This window comes from Mustelus asterias, chromosome 2, assembly GCF_964213995.1.
Source record: "Mustelus asterias chromosome 2, sMusAst1.hap1.1, whole genome shotgun sequence".
Lineage (NCBI taxonomy): Eukaryota > Metazoa > Chordata > Chondrichthyes > Carcharhiniformes > Triakidae > Mustelus > Mustelus asterias.
The window spans coordinates 164,742,429-164,759,997 of NC_135802.1; the positions used below are offsets into that span (position 1 = coordinate 164,742,429).

The window sequence follows — 17,569 nt, forward strand, 5'->3', positions numbered from 1 at the left end:
CCATCACTCGCTGTGTCCGAATATCTTTTTAGCTTTGACACTACTCTTGCCCCTATTCCTTATTTTCTTGGCGTTTGAGGGTGGGAAGGCTTTGTTGTCACGCAGGCTCTATGGTGAGTATAGGCAGGGCCCTGCTTCCCATCCAGGTCTACAAATCTCCTCATTGAGCAGCTGTTTGAGCTTCCATCTAAACTAAGGCCTGGCTCAATATCTCCAGATTGGTGCAGTGGTGATGCTGTGTGAAATAACCAAACACCTGAGCTGGGAGTAGGTCCCCCCAGCGAGAGTGCTGCTACTCCATGGAAGACCTTCCAGTGACCCGTATAACTGCATGACTGAAGCCAGCAGATTTCTGCTCGTGGCTGGGCCTCTGAAATCCTCAGCTCTGTTACTCAGCAGAAATGAAGGGGGGGAGGGGGAGGGGGGGGGGGGGGGAGAGCTGAAATAACTCCTCAGAAGCCGGTGACCATTCCCCTTCATTTACAAGTTCATTTCCACTCCTAAGAGTACTTCAGGAACAAAATCAGAATCCAGAGTGCCAGTCACCCTAACACTCCCATCATTATATACAGGTGAGGCTCCCTGATTGGGCAAGCAATTATGACCTCAATCAAGGAGCTCATACTCAAAGAAGCCAACTCATGGATCTCGTTGAAGTTATTACGGGAGGTGGGACGGCTTAGCTTTCTTGGGAAACCTTTCTTGGGCCGTAATTAAGCCACTAGCAAGTGCTGCTGCCCCTTGTACTGAGTTTTCCACCACTCGCACACCCCTTTCACTCACTATGTACCATACATAATCTGAGCTGGTGCCTGGGCAGGGGGAGAGTGGAATGCAGTGGATGGCATTGCATCCTCAGGAATGTTTTCCTGTTATGCTACACCATTTTGTGAGTGTGGTTACGTTTTCTGCATATATCACCAGAGGGGAAAAGATGTAATTCGGACAAAGTCACAATTCTGAGGAAGCTACCAAATCAACATGAGCACAAGTTCTCCAACTGTGTAATTCTGCTGCTAACTTCTCAAACCCTGAATAGATGAACCTTTTTTTTGCATTAACCAATTACTCATACGTGGTTAGTGCCTTGATGTTTATCCATAAAGTAAGCACAAGAATAAGGAAAATATGAGGCAACACGGTGGCACAGTCGTTAGCACTGCTGCCTCACAACGCCAGGGACCCGGGTTCAATTCCTGACTTGGGTGACTGTCTGTGTGGAGTTTGCATGTTCTCCCCGTGTCTGCGTGGGTTTCTTCCGGGTGCTCCGGTTTCCTCCCACAGTCCAAAAGATGTGCTGGTTAGGTGCATTGACCCAAACAGGTGCCGGAATGTGGCGACTAGGGGATTTTCACAGTAACTTCATTGCAGTGTTAATGAAAACCTATTTGTGACTAATAAATAAACTTTACTTTAACACCTCAAAGGTGTCTCTTGTGCGGGAGTCTCCTGTTGCCAAGAAAGACCTTAAAGACAGAAAAGTTATCAGATTAAAAACAGGTGACAGTGCTTCTTAAGAAAGAAAGAAATTCAAGTTTTGAAGGTTGCAGAATCCCTGCTTGAAGCAGGCCTCTACAGTGAAGTTGGAAGCTGCACGGAATATGACTTGGTTGCCTGATTTCTAATGTGGTCATGAGGACAGCCCATCAATCACATGAAAATGAGGCCCAGGAATTAGAACGATCTTGGGCCTTGTGCCAAAAAGTTCACATATTGCTTGCTGCACACACCCCATTCTCCGCCTCCTCATCTCTGCGTCTAGTTTCAAATCAATGCTGCCGGCAGCACACAAGTTTGAAAGCATATTTCTGTGAGTACCAGAGCTAGAATTTTCCAGCTATTTCCTGTGTTTCTCTGCTCTTATCACAGTTGGGGATGTGTGGCTTCAGCAGACACAAGAGACCATCTGAGACTACGATAAGTGTAGACTCTGCACGCACTTGGAACAGAAATGAAGCTGTGATATTCATGTTCTGGCTGCATTTAATAAGCTGACAAGTTACGTGTGAGATTTAGGGATTAGGGTTTGACAAACGCCTTGAATATAATTAGCCTTGGCAAGTTATCAGGCATTGCTGAAAAATATAGTAAAAATAAGAAATATTTTGTTATTAAATATCTGGACAAAAATTCTTGACATATATTTATTCTGGTACAGCAGTATTTTGATAATGACACAAACAAATGGATATTTGAAGGTATTTATATGTTCAACTTTAAAATGTTATGGTGAAATTTTGAATAAGTATTTTAATCAGCATAATGAAAAGTTATAACCTGAATCAATCGCACTTTTAAAAATAAAATCAATGTGTTGCAGCCTATTAAAATTCCTAATATTATCTCTGGAAAGAAATGTACATATTTAAAAACCAGCAACATCTGCTTAGCTTCCTTTAAATACATGCTATTAAATTGGGGAAAACAGTCGGCAAAATTGGGATGAATTATGTTTGAAAGAAATTATATTTCCAACTCTCATTGGTCCCTCTGCCAACAGAGATGACGATGAATAATTTATTTCTCATCTTGCGAGATCCATAGCTGCTCCACGGCTGACAACAATTTGAACAAACTGGCTGAATATTGATAGAGCTTTAAACTGGACTGAGTTACAGAATAATCAGGGCTGAAGATGAGGGACTGGAATAAGAGCAATCACAAAACAGGAGTTTGGTCCAAATAAGGTGGAGCTTGAAAAGATGGTGTGGCAGAATCAGAGGGATATGAAAATTCATTTGTTGGCTGAAGATTAATACCTCAATGAGTGTGAATTGTTGAGAGTGTGTAACCCAGTTCTCTTAACTCTGAGATCCAGTGCTGGTTCTTGGGATTTAATTTAATGTGGCTCTTGGGAGTAGGTTGGGGGCTGGAGAATTCGAGGGAAAACTAGGGCTCAGTGTTTGGGTTTTGAAATGGAATTAGTCTGGTGTCACAGCAGGCTTGCCATCATCATGTGACTATGCCATGTGGCTGTCTCTCTGGAGGCAGAGCAATAAAGCATTACAGTGATAAAGCAATGAAGAAGCAGGGCTGTCTTTAAACTTGAAACAGTTAACCTTCTCAACTATTTTGGAGCCTCTTCCCATCACCACAGATAATCTACCAGCTGGGGAGGGCCTCCCCACCAGTTGGGGACACTGCCCAGTAAAAGCTGGGGCCTCCCTGTGAGCTCAGTGAAGAGGGGGTATCCTCTTAATCAGGCACTGTGGAAGGTGTCTCAAAAACTGGTCATGGCACCTGGAAGTGGCTGAGATGCTGCCACCCCAGCTTTCTGCCCACCATTGGGAGCATCACTGCCCCCTTGGCAAAGCTGAACCCTGGATTAGTTTGAGTGGTGATAGTTTTCTTTGCCAATACAGCTTGGGATGGCTCCTGCTCTGCCCAAGACCACAAGAAACTACAAAAGCTGGTGAATGTAGCCCAGTACAGCAAGCAAACCAGCCTTCCATCCATTGACTCTGTCTACACTTCCCGCTGCCTCGGCAAAGCAGCCAGCATAATTAAGGACCCCACGCACCCCCAGATATTCTTTCTTCCACCTCCTTCCATTGGGAAAAAGATACAAAAGTCTGAGGTCGCGTACCATCCGACTCAAGGACAGCTTCTTCCCTGCTGCTGTCAGACTTTTGAATGGACATAGCTTGCATTAAGTTGATCTTTCTCTACACCCTCGCTATGACTGTAACACTACATTCTGTACTCTCTCATTTCCTTCTCTATGAACGGTATGCTTTGTCTGTATAGCACGCAAGAAACAATACTTTTCACTGTATGCTAATACGTGTGACAAATCAAATCAATAATTATAAAACTCTTGCCTGAAAATAATTTTAGGCAGTTCCAAGAACAAGAAGGAATAGAAGTGGGGTTGGGCCATCAGGCTCTTCCAGCCTGCCCCGCCATTCAATGAGATCATGGCTGATCTATGCCGACCTCAACTCCTTTTCTGTGCCATTTCCCCATAGCCCTCTATTCCTTGATCCAAACCAGGTCCCATTGGATATAAACAATAACAACATTAACACCTGCAATACTGCAGCAACTATAGTATAAAGAAACGGCCAAGGCAAAAGCGTAAACATTTTCAAATGGATCACAAGTCAAAGAGAGAACTTTTGGGAAGTGTGACCAAAAGCTCGGTCAAAGAGATGGGTTTTTTTTAGGAGGATCTTTAACAAGGACAGGAAATGGAGAAAACAAAATTACCCATTAATTGACATTAATCTGGGAATCTTACAAGAACAGGCAAAAAAGGAAAGCTAACCTAGGAAGTAGAAACATCTTACAGTGTAAAGAAGACATTATAAATACCCCAAACCTGGCCACCAATACATGGAAGATGAAACGAGGATGGGGATTCTCAATCAGAGTTCCCACCCCCTAAACTTGTACAAAGATTTGATGTCTGGTGACTCCGTGGCACTTCTTGAGAATTTCCAGCCCTTATAGGGTGGGGAGAGGGTTCTATTCCTAAATGGTGATACAACCTTCAGTTATGTTTCTGCAATATATAGTTGGGCATTTCTCTAAAGCCATGTTTTCAGGTGTTTTTCATGGCCCCTGTCTCTATTCTACAAGCTCTGCCTTATAAGACAATAGACATATAGGTCATCTTTCTCTTTGACTATTGCATGTGGTGCCTTGGCAACCTATCTCTTATCAGGGTACAAACATTATCTAAAACTTGGGCTGGAATTTTCAGGTTGCTCACCCCCCGCCGCCATTGGAAGCAAGGATGGAGAATTTGCCACTCAGCCAAATCTTCATTCACTGCAGTGGTACCAGAGAGCCCCACTGGTGTAAATGGCTGGAAAATTCCACCCTTGATATTTATCATTGGGTCCAAGCTGCCTGTTATTCATGCATAAAGATATAAACACAGAAATAAAGGTTTTCCTTCAGCGCCAACAACCACCCTCCTCCACCCCCCCCCACCCCCCCCCCCACCCCCCTCCCGACACCCCACTCCAGTTTCTGCCCCCACAATGGTTTCAGCATTAAAATATTAAAATTGCTAAGGAAAGCTAGATACCTGGTTATTTGGTTCACTGTCATTAAATAGTTCATTTCCTGAGATGTTATCAACTCCAAGGGTTTGTTAGCTACACCGCAGAGAAAATATACACTACAATTTTTTTAAAAAATACATTGGATGATTTTTATTGAGAGTTTAATAAACATTGGAGACTGAGGGGAAACTGTAATATGGATGAAGCATTGTAAACTTGTGAGTGAAGGACGTTACTGGGTAGATAAGCAGATGAAGACCTCTTGAAGTGACATTGCTACTATCATGGCTATCAAGGGGTATATGGAGGGTGAGATAGGCAAAGAATAATAGCTGAGAAGTTGAAAGACCTTAAAAGTAGGGGATGGGCAAACATACTTCCAGAGATATCATGAGGGCATGAATGAGACACGCAGATGAGCCATGAATGGTGGGCGGAACTGGCTGAATGGTAGAAATGGCCATCTCCTAATCTTATGCACTTGTGAGTAAATGGGTTAATTGGTTAAAATCTCTAAACTCCTCAAAAGCACTTTCTCCCTGTGACAAGATGTCTCCATGTCAGCTGTGGCTCAGTTGGTGTACCAGTCTCTGGGGCGGAACGTGGATTCAAATTTAAGTCCTGCGCATGAGCTGAAAAATCAAGGCAAGCAATACAATGAAGTTGTGAGAGAGTGCTGCACTGATAGAGGTGCAGTCCTCTGGAGCAGATGTTAAACTGAGGCCCCATTCACCCTCTGAGGTTGACATAAGTGATCCCATGAAACTAATTTGAAGAAGCGAGGGGGAGTTATCCCTGATGTTCTGCTCAACAATTATCCTTCAATCAACATCAATGAAAAAGCAGATCATTAGATCATTATCACATTGCTGTTTGTGGGAGCTTGCTGTGAGCAAATTGGTTGCCATTTTTCTCATATTACAACAGTGATGACAGGTTGGATTTTCATCCCAGTGGGAGTTGGGAAATTTCCTGACGTGTCACTCCAGGTTCAGGAGAAAGTTCCTGCAAAGGGGGACTGATATAGAGTCATAGAGTTTACTCCTAAGCTAGTCCCAATTGCCCGCATTTGGCCCATATTCCTCTATACCCATCTTACCCATGTAACTGTCTAAACGCTTTTTAAAAGACAAAATTATATCCGCTTCTACTACTACCTCTGGCAGCTTGTTCCAGACACTCACCACCCTCTGTGAAAAAATTGCCCCTCTGGACCCTTTTGTATCTTTCCTCTCTCACCTTAAACCTATGCCCTCTAGTTTTAGACTCCCCTACCTTTGGGAAAAGATATTGACTATCTAGCTGATCTATGCCCCTCATTATTTTATAGACCTCTATAAGATCACCCCTCAGCCTCCTACACTCCAGAGAAAAAAGTCCCAGTCTACCTTTTGAATTGGTTCATGACACTATTGTAATGAAGCCGACCAGGTTCGGAGTGCAAAGTGGGGGCTTATGACCTGCACCAGCCTTCCCCTTATCCTGCACTGGCGAAAATTGAGGGCATCCGAAATCCTGGGATTGGGTCCTAGCTGCCACTACTGAAGTTCTGTGGAGTTTCCCAGACGCCATGGAAGTCCAAGCCGACATTTCATGAAGTATTTGATTGGTTGTAAAGCAAGTATTTGATTGGTTGGGACATCCAGTGGTTATAAACGGCACGTCATAATTGCAAGTCTCTCTTTCATTTTGAAAACTGTGGGGTGAGGTGCCTGAGATTTCAGAACATTTACCCCCATAATTTTTAATCTACACCTAACAAATGGATTTACTTTTCTTTATAGATGATAGCGAAGCTTTTATTTAAGACGCGAGTCTAGTTGCTTGACATACTCACTTTTTTGGTGACACTGGTTCAAAAGTGTTTAATTGTAATCGATAAATCTGATCCTATAGTTTATGCTGTTAGCTTGACCCAGACCGAGCAGAAGCACTGCTTGTCAAAAAAAGAGAATTGTGTTCTTGAGTTGTTTCCTCTAGTTCAATGTTATTCTTTGAAAAGTAATGTGATCCTGTTGTTTAATATCACCAAATGTGCCAGTAATAGATGGCAAAGCATCTCTCAGTATCCCTGAAGTAAATATGTTGCAATCATTAATCCCCAGGTCAATGCTACACCGTGCAATGACAATCAGGGCACAATGCCTCTCCCTAATAATACAACCAAATTCAGAAAACAAGGCTGTCAAAAACGCTTGGAGTGATGAAGCTTCCCTCTGCAGCGGCACAGAATACCCAAATAAATCTGAAGGAGTTGTGCACTGGTGGGAATCTCTGAAATACCTGTAGAAACACAAGGTTGAGGATTCACCATCCAGTGTGGGTAGGAGTTGCCCTCAAGCTCAAACAGCACTTGCTGACAGGATGTGTTGCAGATTTGTCATTCCCAGGACATCATCACAATGCTTTTCTTAATCTGGGCCTTTTAGTAATCATTTAACATTACTGAGATAGAAGCAAAATGCTGTGGATGCTGGAATCTGAAGCAAAAACTGAAAATGCTGGAAAATTTCAGCAGGTCTGACAGCATCTGTGGACAAAGAATATTGGGTCAACCAGACTCGAAACGTTGGCTCTATTCTCTCTCCACAAGATGCTGCCAGGCTTGCTGAGATTTTCCAGTATCTTCTGTTTTTATTGAATACGACTGACTGATTTTATTGGAGAGTGAATCTTGTCAGACATTAAAACCAACATTGCCCCCAATCCAATCAGCCTCCTGGCTGGCAGGATGGGTTAAAATGATCTCCATTGGGCAGATGGAAAGTCAGTGTTGTACCTGATCCCAGGGCTAAACTGCCCAGTGAGTTTGATGAAAATTGCTCCCAGTGTGTCAACCCTAGCTTGGAATTTCACATAAAGGATGCAGATTTTTCCCCTTTATTCAAAGCCAAATGATTAAATTATGTTTAATAATTCAAAAATAAAGTAATAACCTCATTCCCCACTTTGTTGTGTTATTTACATTCCCATTTCACCTTAAAGAACAATTCAATTTTTAGTGCAATTTATCTGTAGACTTTCTCAGCATGCATCACATTAATATGGAAGATAGCAGTGAATATCAGTTGGGAGTTATGTTAGTTACGAATGAATCACACTTATTGTAGAGGTGATATTTTATACAAAGTTAAAAACAAGTCATTGGCTGCGTATTTATTCCAGTAGCTTACATTCAATCACAGATTACCAGCTCATGTACATGCTAAGAATAAATTCTTCCTTTAAATGTCCTCCCTTCAGTCTGTAATTTGTGAAGAAATGATCTCAGTACAAATGATGTTAATGATATTTAAAATTGTGCTGAAATTACAGAAAATGAAGATTGAGAGGCTTTGCAAAGTCATAACCACGGAATATTACAACATAATAACAAAGGAATCACAGGGGGGTTTATCAAAGGAATTGACTATTTCCAGAATTAAAAGGGAAAGAAGAGTGTAATGTCTTTGGGGGAGAGATTGAGAGAGAGAGAGAGGGTGTGAATATGAATGTTAACCAGGCTGGAACACATAAATGGCTTGATTGAATTTGCAAGTCAGCTGAATCCTGAAATCGTCATATTGCTGTGTAACACTATCCTCACTGGCCATTGTTGCTTAAATGATGGCACCGAAATCCCTGGGAATGCCTCATGCTTGGCCGTATGCTTGGATGGGGCAGCATGGTGACATGGTGGCACAGTAGTTAGCGCTGCTGCCTCACAACACCAGGGACCAGGATTCAATTCCGGCCTTGGGTCACTACCTGTGTGCAGTTTGCATGTTATCCCCGTGTCTGCGTGGATTTCTTCCGGGTACTCCGATTTCCTCCCACAGTCCAAGATGTGCAGGTTAGGTGGATTGGCCATGCTAAATTGCCCCTAGTTTGCAGGTTGGGTGGATCAGCTATGATGGATGTGCTGGGTTGTAGGGATGAGGCAGGGGGTGGGCCTGGGTGGGATGCTGTTCAGAGGATCAGTGCAGACTGAATGGACCAAATAGCCTCTTTCTGCACTGTAGGGATTCGATGATTCTATGTGCCCTCTGGTAACCTCTGCTGTTTAGTCTGCCACAGTGTTCAATAAAACATGGGCAACAGAGATACCTATTTCTGGGCAAAGGCAGCACTGCTACCATTCTACACTCGGTAAAAAAAGACTAGGCCCTGGGTGGCTCCTTTCACATTCAACAAGAAAATAATTTCCCAATTTGTAACCTGTCATGACTCCAATCCCAGGTTTCAGGTGAGCTCTACTTGTACCATTAAAGAATCAAAGGTTAATCTTTCTCCTTGCCTTACTGGCCTTGGGGAAACTATTAGGCTCTAGTAAGTCCAGGTTTGGGGTATTCCAGCCTTGAGCTCTGCAAGTGGGAGTATAGTGGTTAAATTCCTGGACCAGTAACTTAGAGGCCAGAACTAATGATCCAGAGGTATGAGTTCAAATCCTGCCACAACAGCGGAGACATTTAAAATTAAAACTATTAAATAAACTTGAAATTAAAAAAGCTTACCTCAGTAATGGTGACCATGAAACTATGGGACTAGCATGAACAAAAATAAAAATCCCCATCTGGTTCAGTAATGTCCTTTTGGGAAGAAAATCCGAGCTCTGGCCAATATGTAACTCCAGGTCCATAGGCGTGTCATTGGCTCAGAGCTGGCCTAGCAAGTCCCTCCATTGTATCCAAAGATGCAACACACCACCCCCTTCCCAAAGGCAATTATGGATGGACAATTAATGTTGTCCTTAAGAGTGACATCCACAGCCGATAAGTACATTTTTAAGAAACAAGGTAATCAGGTAAATCTCAGCCAGATTGTGAATCAGTTTATCCCAGTCCTGACAAATTTCCGATTCCTTCAGCTGAATTCTTGGCAGAGGAGGCTGAGGATCTTCAGCTTCAAGCTTGTCTTGTCTGATTTGTACATGAGACCTTAAAGTGATCAGCCGACAGCCTTGATTTTCATTTTTGAAACTGTGGTGTTCCATGTGGAGACATTGTGACATTTTTATGAAGCGATATTGTCATCATTTTCTGTTGAACTAACTGTGGGACGAACAGTGTTCGCTCCAGCTTGTATGTAAATGCCATAGCAACGTCAGGTAAGGGCCAGCCAGGTGTGTGGAAAAATGCAGACATAAAACAATTGCTGTTTCAGTTGCAATAATGCATTGTTGTCTTCACAAAGACATCATCTTGCTGTCTGGTTCACCGCTGAAATACATTGAACAACATGAAGTTGCTGTATTTGCAAAGCAGATGCAAACTCTGTGTGGTGAACCATAGTTGGTTACCACTATGAGTGCTGAGCCATGGATGGTCAGCACTATGGGTATTTGTAGATATGTTACTGTTGTCACTGTTGGGGTTAGGGTTGGGCTGTTCTACCTGTTGATATTGTTCTGTGGTACACTCCAGTTGGCTCCGCCTACCTGGGGAAGTATAAAGGTCACTGCACTGCCTGGTGACCCTTTAGTCTGGGATTGTATTGTATATAGTGTGCTCCATTCTTGTTAGTAATAAAAGCCTTTATTTCCCGGGTACAATCTAGCCTCCCGAGTGATTTAATCGCGCATCACTCTGCTTGCTATGGAAAATGAGATCTTGTCCATTTCATTCTAATACCCTTTCAATGACTGGTAATTGTTACGTATTGCCAGTCAACCTCTCCAACACTGCAAATTGAACTGCAGAGTCTCATTACTTCAGGATTTACTTCTCTCTCTCTTAATCTAACATTTTTACCTCTATTTTTCTTTCGATACTTGATTTGACATTGAATTCTCCTGTTATGTTCCCTTCACAATCCTTGCACAGTTTATTCCATTCTCTTTAAATCTGATTGGTTAGGGAGATACCAGGTTGTTTGAATTGTCAAGGTGCCCTGTAGCATGTGATGCACTGTTTCACATATTGCCAACGTTAAATGTAGAAAGGAAAAGTCTAACTGGTAGTACCATTTGTTGAAGAGTTCCAGTAAGTTCTGGGACAGTCTGTTTCAACATGAATTGCATCATTGAGCAGACCTGAGGCAAGGCAAACATTTTCCAACAAACCTGGTGCCTCAGTAACACAAACTGTCTTTCAGTGTCTGCTATTTGCGGCCGCTATGTTGGTATGATATGAGGGAATGGCAGTGAGGGTTCTTGCACAATGTGATTATTTATCTGATATCAGTGATCAGCCTTTAAGATTGCTTCTTACAAGGGAAAGTGGCTTGGGATGATGAAGATGAAAGGCAAAGCTAGTGTTTGTATTGGTTTGATGGATATTTCCTTCCCAGTATTTAAAACAAAAAAATGTCCATACATCCAGAAAGGACTTTGCTCTTTCCTGCCCACAGATGCTGTTCTGCTGACTGCAGCATTTTCTGGTTCTGTTTAATGAACATATTTTGAAAGCAATGTACAGTAAGTCCTAGCTTAAAGTTGTGGTTGCGTTCTTGAAAAACCATGACCTGAAGTGAAACAACTTTCAGTGAAACCATGGTTCCCATAGGAATCAATGTTAAAACTGTAGTTAGGTCCTATAGTACCTTCACTATTAGAGAAAAATAAATTACCCTCTAAGCTGAAATATTTTACATTGCTAAATTCCTACATTTTTAAAAAATTAAATAATGATTAAAGTAATATGTCTAAAAGTATGAAAGAAAAATGTAACTTTCTACTTATCGTACTGGTGCTCACCATGGATCCTGCGTCCCAAATCTCCCACTACCTGATCTTTCTGCTTGCTGCACATCCTCCAGCTCCCCCGTCTCCGGGTTATGCCTCTGTCCCTCCCCGACCTACCTTCTTGCAGAACCTTCCACTCCCTGACTTACCCTCTTGCCCTTCCCCTCTCCTGCACTTCTATTGAAGTTCCAGATCCGATCCAAAGCTGGAGCTCTGACGTTCTGCGGGTGCGAGTCCTGATGATGCAAACTGGAGCCTCAGCCAAAACTCTTGAGGGTGAGGAGCAGGGAGAGGCGCGTCCAATGTGGTACCAATCAGGTCGTACGGGAAACAGCATTTAAAAAAATGTTGCGATGCTCAATGAGATTACAGGCCCCATTAACTTACCAATATTAAAATGAAACTGTGTTAAACAGGGCAACATTAATCAATGAATTACTGTACATATACATAGTTGTACAACAAATCTCCTTTATTGTAATGGAGATTTACATCCATGGTAAATGGTAACTGTGATAACTGAGTAAACTCAGATCCAGTACAAGCAGGATGTCTTTTTGTGTGTGAGATCATTAGAACCTGCTCTGTGTGGCACGGTGGCTCAGTGGTTAACACTGCTGCCTCACAGCACCAGGGACCCGGGTTCAATTCCGGCCTTGGGTGACTGTGGAGTTTGCACATTCTCCCCGTGTCTGCGTGGGTTTCCTCCGGGTGCTCAGGTTTCCTCCCACAGTCCATAGATGTGTGGGTTAGGTTAATTGGCCATGCTCAGTTGCCCCAAAGTGTCAGGGTGATTAGCAGGGTAAATATGTGGAGTTGCAGAGGTAGGGCCTGGATGGGATTGTTGTCGATGCAAGCTTAATGGTCCGAATGACCTTCTTCTGCATTGTAGTGATTTAATGATTCTTTTCCAATGAATAATTGGAAAACATATGCAAACTAGCAAAGTACCTGTGTTTTTTTAGTTCATTACCGGATATCAAAACAAAGCTTTTGTGCCTTATTTGAATTGGTTTTGTAGTGCAGAGCTCAGAGTTTACTTCCAACCAGCTGAGTATTTCTCCATGGGCTGAATGCCTGGCTTCTGCACCATATCCGTACTGTGATCCTGTAATTCTGTGTTAGTTTCTCCCTTCTTCATCGTGTTCACACATCAACACAACTGCCCCACTTCAGGCAAGGCAGCCCCATAAATTAGAATTGAACTTTATTTGATAAACTCTCCTTTTAGGTGACAGGCAAAAGAAGTGTGTTTTTTCCTTCAGCCCAATGGATAGGAACAATCACAGCTTTTCAGATTGTAAAACGGGCCATCATTATTCCTTGGCTCTCTCAGTTAATCATCTTTCTGGGAAACTTTCCTTTGGAAAGTCTGGTAAAGTTTAGCAGATCCGCACAATCGTGAACCTGAATTGAAAGCACATTCCTCAGCACCTCAAAGTTACAACAACCTCCTGCTTTTATTGTCATCCCTGCCCCCTTATTGGCTTCACACTGTGCGCTGCTGTATGTATTGAAGTTTTGATGTGGAGATGCCGACGTTGGACTGGGGTAAGCACAGTAAGAAGTCTCACAACACCAGGTTAAAGTCCAACAGGTTTATTTGGTAGCAAATACCATAAGCTTTCGGAGCACAGCTCCTTCGTCAGATGGAATGGATATCTGTTCTCCAACAATGCACAGACACAGAAATCAAGTTACAGAATACTAATTAGAATGCAAATCTCTACAGCCAGCCAGATCTTAAAGGTACAAATGTCACATTATCAGTAACCCCCACAGCTTTCCCCCTGATCTTGCAGAATCTCACTAGCTGTTCTGTCTGGAGACAATACACATCTCTTTAATCTGTGTTGAATGCTCCCTCCACCCACATTGTCTGTACCTTTAAGACCTGGCTGGCTGTAGAGATTTGCATTCTAATTAGTATTCTGTAACTTGATTTCTGTGTCTGTGCACTGTTGGAGAACAGATATCCACTCCATCTGACGAAGGAGCTGTGCTCCGAAAGCTTATGGTATTTGCTACCAAATAAACCTGTTGGACTTTAACCTGGTGTTGTGAGACTTCTTACTGTATTGAAGCTTTACCAGTTAAGGTTGAAAGCTTGTTCACAGTGGGGTCTCTCCAAGGGTGGCAATGCAGACAAAAGCAAGTACTGAAGAGATGGTGCAGCTCATCAGGGCACACACATTAACATCTGTGATTCGTCATTTCAGTGCTGTTCCTTTGTCTTCCTAATAGATTCTACAAGGCTGCCACTGCTTCAGATTTTAAAACATAAATTTCATAAGGTTGCAGAGACAGAGAAAATTGTACAAACCTGTTAGGGAGATGGAGAAAAGCTTTGTCATTTTTTTCAATTAATAAGTGAAAAACAGATCATTTACATCATTGTCTTTGCTTTGCAATAAAGACATCGTTATCTTTGCTTATTTAACAAATGCTTTCTATTAATGAAATAATTCAAGTCGAAACACTTCTGTAATATATTGCTCTGGGAAATCTATCCCCTTTATAAAAACATAAGAACTAGGAGCAGGAGTGGGCCATCTGGCCCCTCGAGCCTACTCCACCATTCAATAAGATCGTGGCTGATCTTTTCATGGATTCAGCTCCACTTACCCACTCACCATAACCCTTAATTCCTTTACTGTTCAAAAATGTATCTATCCTTGCCTTAAAAACATTCAATGAGGTAGCCTCAACTGTTTCACTGGGCAGGGAATTCCATAGACTCACAACCCTTTATGTGAAGAAGTTCCTCCTCATTTCAGTCCTAAATCTGCTCCCCCTTATTTTGAAGCCATGCCCCCTAGTTCTAGTTTCTAGAGACACAATAGTTTAAATTGGGAGACATATTCCACATCATCGTGAAGTGCCCAAGGTCCAACAATCTGCATGGGTGTTGAGAAGTCGCAAATTATTCTTTCTTGCCAGAAGTCTTGTAAATGACCACATCAAGGTGTGAACAGGACAGCATTGTGAAAATGGACATAACACAAATTACTCAAAACAAAAATGCTGATTTGAATTGATTTATTATCATCACATGTATTGGGATACAGTGAAAAGTATTGTTTCTTGCGCGCTATACAGACAAAGCATACTGTTCATAGAGTACATAAGGGAGAAGAAAAGGGCCTTTGCAGAATGTAGTGTTACAGTCATAGCTAAGGTGTAGAGAAAGACCAGCTTAATGTATAGTCGGTCCATTCAAAAATCTGACGGCAGCAGGGAAGAAGCTGTTCTTGAGTCGGTTGGTACGTGACCTCAGACTTTTGTATTTTTTTCCCAACAGATGAAGGTGGAAGAGAGGATGTCCGGGGTGCATGGGGTCCTTGATTATACTGGCTACTTTTCCGAGGCAGCAGGAAGTGTAGACAGAGCCAATGGATGGGAAGCTGGTTTGCATGATGGATTGGGCTACATTCACAACCCGATGCAGTTTCTTGTGCTCTTGGTCAGAGCAACAGCCATACCAAGCTGAGGTACATCCGGAAAGGATGCTTTGTGTGGTGCATCTGTAAAAGTTAGTGAGAGTTGATTGGTGTCACCATGTCCTTTAACAAACTCAATAAACAATTTGAACATCCACATGCCACAAATGAAAAAGACAATTAAAATGAAGTGAATCCACTGTTATTTGTCATTTATATTAATGATTTGGATGAGAATTTAGGAAACATGGTTGGTAAGTTGGCAGATGACACCATGATTGGTGGCATAGTGGACAGTGAAGAAGGTTACCTAGGATTGCAACAGGATCTTGATCAATTGGGCCAGTGGGCTGACGAATGGCAGATGGAGCTTAATTTAGATAAATATGATGTGATGTATTTTGGTCAATCGAACCAGGGCAGGACTTACTCAGTTAATGGCAGGGCATTGGGGAGAATTATAGAACAAAGAGATCTAGGGGTACAGGTTCATAGCTCCTTGAAAGTGGAATCATAAGTGGACAGAATGGTGAAGAAGGCATTCGGCATGCTTGGTTTCATTGGTCAGAACATTGAATACAGGAGTTGGAACATCTTGTTGAACTTGTACAAGACATTGGTAAGGCCACACTTGGAATACTGTGTACAGTTCTGGTCACCCTATTATAGAAAGGATATTATTAAACTAGAAAGAGTGCGGAAGAGATTTACTAGGATGCTACCGGGACTTGATGGTTTGAGTTATAAGGAGAGGCTGGATGGACTGGGACTTTTTTCTGTGGAACATAGGAGGCTGAGGGGTGATCTTATAAAGGTCCATAAAATAATGAGGGGCACAGATCAGCTAGATAGTCAATATATTTTCCCAAACGTAGAGGAATCTAAAATTAGAGGGCATAGGTTTACGGTGAGAGGGTCCAGAGGGGAATTTTTTCACACAGAGGGTGGTGAGTGTCTGGAACAATCTGCCAGAGGTAGTAGTCGAGGCAGGTACAATTTTGTTTTTTAAAAAGCGTTTAGACAATTACATGGGTAAAATGGATATAGAGGGATATGGGCCAAATGCGGGCAATTGGGACTAGCTTAGTGATTAAAAACAAAGGGTGGCATGGACAAGTTGGGCCAAAGGGCCTGTTTCCATGCTGTAAACCTCTCTGACTCTATGAATCAGAAAATATTTATTTGGGGATGTGAAACTTGTTTTATTTTTTTTAAGTTGTAAGTTTTATAGAGAAAGTGAGATTGCAGGAGAGAAGGATGTTTAAGGTTCTGTAAAAGAATGAAAAGTATGAGACAGTTTTTGGTTTCAATGCTTACACAGTGGGAAAATGCAATCAAGGAATTGAATATCGAGTCAAGAGCTTAAAGGAACGAGAGGAAACATTTCTCAGGAGGAGTCTTCATGGTTGTTCTTCAATAATATTGAAAAAGACAAAGAAAAGGTTTGATTGGAGGAGATGGAGTCTAACAGGGAAAAAGGATCCAATAGGTTCATTATTTTCAGGAATTTAAGAACATCCCCAAAAAGTAGTATTCTAGTCTTGCATTAAACAGAGTTTTGACTAAATAAAGAGTTAAGAGCTGACGATGGAATATAACAGAAATAAAGGAACCAAAGCTTTGCGTGGGGGTGGGGTGTTGCATGGAGGAGTGTTCTGTGGGGTGGGGGCTTTTCCATTGTGGAGAAACAGGAATGTTTCTTCCTTTTTGCCAACTTTATTGAAGATAAAGCCCAGACCAGCCTAGTCTTGACATTCCTCCTCCTCTTCAACCTGATGGATCTGGAAGTACTGCAGCTCATTTGCTCTCTTTGATGTGAATTGATTTATTATTGTCACATGTATTGGGATACAGTGAAAAGTATTGTTTCTTGTGCGCTATACAAAGCATACCGTACATACAGAAGGAAAGAAAAGGGGGCAGAATGTAATGTTACAGTCATAGCTAGGGCATACAGAAAGATCAACTGAATATATGGTAGACCCATTCAAAAGTCTGATGGCAGCAGGGAAGAAGCTGTTCGTGAGTCAGCTGGTACGTGACCTCAGACCTATTTGCAACTATGTGGAGCCAGTTGTGCAGTTGTTGTTTTTTTAGGTGCTTCTTAGTGAGGTATTTCGGGTACCTCTTTGAGAATGGTACCTCAGATGTGACAATGATCTTACTGTTGTTCCTACCACATTGCCCAGGTTCCCCGCTTCACCATTCACTTTCCTGCAGGAACTGCTCAAATTGGAGGTGTCTATGATGCCATCTTCTCCTGGTTGTGTGAAGTCCCAAGGTAAACGTTAACACCTCAGCACCTGCTCCTTACCTCTCCTGAGAAGCAGCTTCACTGGAGCCGTGTCTGCGCAAGATGCTGGAGTGAGAGGTGGGGTGGGGTGGGGTGAGGTGGGGGGCGTATGAGAGTAGGGAGGATGTTGGTGCCACTGTTGTACAACACATCATTAATGCTA

The 17,569-nt window shown here is 42.4% G+C and overlaps 1 protein-coding gene across 4 annotated transcripts in view; it reads left to right on the forward strand.

Annotated features, from left to right (window-relative positions):
- Window positions 1-17,569, forward strand: part of LOC144480524 (cadherin-12-like) — a 201,943-nt gene that overhangs the window by 155,827 nt on the left and 28,547 nt on the right. The gene's annotated exons all lie outside the window — the stretch shown is intronic.